Source organism: Littorina saxatilis, linkage group LG13, assembly GCF_037325665.1.
Source record: "Littorina saxatilis isolate snail1 linkage group LG13, US_GU_Lsax_2.0, whole genome shotgun sequence".
NCBI classification, from domain to species: Eukaryota; Metazoa; Mollusca; class Gastropoda; order Littorinimorpha; family Littorinidae; genus Littorina; species Littorina saxatilis.
Window position 1 is genome coordinate 15,624,077 of NC_090257.1, and position 4,849 is coordinate 15,628,925.

Below are 4,849 nucleotides of genomic sequence, written 5' to 3' on the forward strand. Positions count from 1 at the left end.
AGAAGTCGCAGCACAGGCTTCATGTCTCACCCAGACACCGGACCAACCAGTCTTCCTCCCAGTGGAAAGCTAGCAGTAACAGAGTCACGCTACCCCAAAGTCAAGGGATCTATCCCATTTCGCCCCCATCCCATTTTCGCGACATTTCACAGGCCAAGTGTCATTTTACCACCATATCAAGTACCATTAGCTCCACCCCCCTATTTGGCGCAATCTTGTTTCGCCGTTAGCCCATTTCGCCCCCATCCCATTTTCGCGACATTTCACACACAAGTGTCATTTTACCACCATGTCATGTACCATTAGCTCCACATCCCATTTTGGCGCAATACCGTTTCGCCGTTATCCCATTTCGCCCCCATCCCATTTTCGCGACATTTCACAGGCCAAGTGTCATTTTACCACCGTGTCATACCACTAGCGTCACATTCCATTTTGTCGCCATGCCGTTTTGCCGTCATCTCATTTCGCCGCCATCCCCATTTCGCGACATTTTGGATTGTGGCAAAAATGGGATTTCGCGTAAACGGAATGTCTCCCTAGTTGAATAACGCAGTATAGTAGTATAGTGAGACTTGGCAAGAAGAATAAATCAAAATGGGATGGCGGCCAAATGGGATGGTGTCAAAATGGGATGTCGCGCCATTGTTATGACACGGTAGTTAAAAGACGCTTGGCTTGTGAAATGTCGCGAAAATGGGATGGGGCAAAAAATGGGACGGCGGCAAAATGGGATTGTACCAAAATGGGATGTGGATCTAAAACCACCCCCATCACTCAGCGTAGAGGCTCTAAACAACGAATATTAATACTAATAAAAGGCATGTATTACTTTGTGGAATGCAATATTTTCACATTTGTACATTTTTACAACTCGCGGTTTTAGGTTCGACGCAATTTGTCAAATGTATTACATTTGTACAGATCACGGGTTAAGGTATGGCGTGGAATAGAAAAAGGGACCCTGTAAACAAACAAATAAAACAATGCTAAGTGCCAAAACTAGGCAAAATAATTCAAATAAATAGAATGACATTTTGTTTACAATTATTCTTTACTACTTAAGGCAAATAAACTTTACAATAATAAATAGAAAACAGCAGTGCATGAATAGTTCAAAATAATGTCAGTCCCTTAAGTCCATGAACATAATAATATAATAACAACACTAAACATTTCTAAATTCTTACGAAGTTCATCTGTAAATATTACACATATAAACTTAATACAATTCCAATTAACACAAAACATAACTTGGTCTAAATTATAACAATCTAAATTCAACAGGTTGTACTCAATACATGTAATTGTAACAAACATACCTTGTCAATGTGATAAAGGTCGGTGAATAATTTATACAATATCAAAATCCGACTGCTCTCTGTGAGGTCTAACTGGACAAGTGAAGGATTCTAACTCTGGGTAAAATTGTGTATCAGTGAACAGTTCACATTTCAAAATAACTAAAAGAGCATGCAACACAAGATTCATGAATGACACAAACAGTTCACAGCTAGCTGGCTGCCTGGTTTGGTCAGCAAAACCAGTCCAACAGGTAAATACCTAAAAATACTTTATCGCCACAGGACTTGATCTATAAAACCTACATACAAGAGTAATCTAACTTGTCTCCATGAATATTACAAAAACACTGAGTGAGCGAGTGAGTGAGTGTGTGTGTGTGTGCGCGCGTGCGTGTGTGTGTGTGTGTGTGTGTGTGTGTGTGTGTGTGTGTGTGTGTGTGTGTGTGTTAAACAATCAATCTACAATAATAACATTTAACATACACAATAATTACAACAGGCAAAATAATCACTCTGTCACACACACATGCACAATCAGTCACACACATACACACTGCAGGCACTCACTGTCGCAACAAAAGAAAATGACAAGCTGAAATATCTAATTGCGACACCAGTACAACTCGAAGATCGGAAGAACGGAATAACTACACTACTCGTCATAAAAAAAACTTTACAGGTGCGTTTGAGGGCAGATCTTTCTGATGAGGCCGTTTATCGTAAAACCAATTATATGACTGGAAAGGCCGTTTATTCCCCTAACTTATTCAGAAAACAGATTTAGTTTACATGACGTAGTGCCGATACAGTGGAACCTACAACACAGACACCCCCCAAAATCAAATTCGCAAAGTTTGAAGGCAATGCGTTGGCGAGTTACTCAAATGTATCATTTTTTGTCTCATTACCCGCTAAAACGGCTTCAGAAACTGCCTTTTATACCTTCTGAGAGGATTGACACCTACACCGCGTCCTTGGTAGACAAGATATATGAACAAAACTGACTGATTTGGATGCAGATTTGATTGTTCTGTCTAAGGACTTGCTAAACATGTTTCGTTTTAGCAGTTGTGATTTTTTGTCAATTTTAACGCGGGAACCTTAATTTTGCGAATTTGATTTTGGGGGGTGTCTGTGTTGTAGGTTCCACTGTATCGACACTACGTCATGTAAGCTCAATCACACACATACACCACGACCCTCGTCTCGATTCCCCCTCTATATTAAAACATTTAGTCAAAACTTAACTAAATGTAAAAACAGCATTCTCATTTTAACCGTAGGGGTGGCGGCTCCATACATAAAGAATACTACATGGCTTGCCGTGTCGTACCAGATTTACACGAGTTGTTTTAATATGGACCCCTTTTTGTTTCATGCTGATAACTAGCTTGTTTTCTTGCGAAGAAGTTTCATTTTGTGTTTGGTAGTCCTTCTCTCTTAGGTTAACCGTTAGGCCTAATTAGATTGAAATAGCTTTGATACACAATCAGCAACAATTAAATACAGAAAAAAAAATCACAAATGGTCCATATTAGGAGCCTGGGCGCATAATATGGACCAGTGAAGCGGCCTTCACGAATCACTGTAAAAAGCCCCCTATACTTCAAAATAACATGATACAACTTAGTGTGCAAGTCAGAATAATTAAAATATGCTTTAGATTTATCTGTTTCGGGTTGATGAGAGGTTTATTTGAAGCACACCAGGAAACTAAAGAAGCTTATCAAAAAACAGAGTGAAAATAAATGAAATTATCAACTTCCATGAAAAGAAGACTATTTGGTATATTTGTTTGAAATCTCGAGCGCTTGTTATAGGTTATTTCCAGCAAGCTTCTTAATGAACTAATGAAAATAGCCTTTAGCTTTTATTTTCTTCGATTTGTTGAAGGTGGTCCATATTAGGGGACTCACACATACTTTGAGATTTTGCTATTATTTTTTGTTTACAGTAGAAACTCGGGGTCAACACTGCTAAAATGTAACAAATACGGTCTTAGCTGTCATATATAGCCATTTTTGTGGGATAAAAGCTTTGACTGTAGACAGAAACGAGTCCGTTTTAGGCGGCAAATTTAGAGTGAACCCTGCCAAAAGTGAACAAGTCGCGTAAGGCAAAATAACAACATTTAGTCAAGCTGTCGAACTCACAGAATGAAACTGAACGCACTGCACTTTTTCACCAAGACCGCATACTCGTAGTTTCGTCAGTCCACCGCTCGTGGCAAAGGCAGTGAAATCGACAAGCCAGAATAGTGCGGTAATGGTCGCGCTGAGCTGGATAACACGCTTTTCTGTATCTCTATTCTTTTTAGCGTACTGAGTTTCTTTTTAATCCAAACATATCATATTTACATGTTTTTGGAATCAGGGACCGACAAGGAATAAGATGTTTGTTTGTTTGTTTGTTTGCTTAACGCCAAGCCGACCACGAAGGGCCATATCAGGGCGGTGCTGCTTTGCCATATAACGTGCGCCACACACAAGACAGAAGTCGCAGCACAGGCTTCATGTCTCACCCAGTCACATTATTCTGACACCGGACCAACCAGTCCTAGCACTAACCCCATAATGCCAGACGCCAGGCGGAGCAGCCACTAGATTGCCAATTTTAAAGTCTTAGGTATGACCCGGCCGGGGTTCTAACCCACGACCTCCCGATCACGGGGCGGACGCCTTACCACTAGGCCAACCGTGCCGGTAGGAATAAGATGAAATTGTTTCTAAATCGATTTCGGACAATTAATTTTAAACATAATTTTCATATTTTTAATTTTCAGAGCTTGTTTGTAATCCAAATATAACATATGTATATGTTTTTGGAATCAGAAAATGACGAAGAATAAGATGGCATTTTTTTTTGATCGTTTAAAAAAAAAAAAGTTTAATGACAAGTTTCCGATTTTTAATGACCAAATTCATTAATTATTTTTTAAGCCACCAACCTGAAATGCAATACCAAAGTCCGGCCTTCGTCGAAGATTGCTTTGCCAAAATTGCAATCAATTTGATTGAAAAATGAGGGTGTGACAGTGTCGCCTCAAGTTTTACAAAAAGCCGGATATGACGTCATCAAAGGTATGTATCGAAAAAATGTAAAAAAAAGTCCGGGGATATCATTCCCCGGAACTCTCATGTCAAATTTCATAAAGATCGGTCCAGTAGTTTAGTCTGAATCGCTCTACACACACACACACACAGACACACACACACACTCACACACACACACACACACACACACACACACACACACACACACACACACACACACACACACACACACACACACACACACACACACACACTTACACACACATACACCACGACCCTCGTCTCGATTCCCCCTCTATGTTAAAACATTTAGTCAAGACTTGACGAAATGTAAAACAAGTCGCGTAAGGCGAAATTACTATATTTAGTCAAGCTGTGGAACTCACAGAATGAAACTGAACGCACTGCATTTTTCACAATGACCGTAGTCCGCCGCTCGTGCAAAACGCAGTGAAACTGACGAGCCTGTTTAGGGCGGTAGTGGTTTCGCTG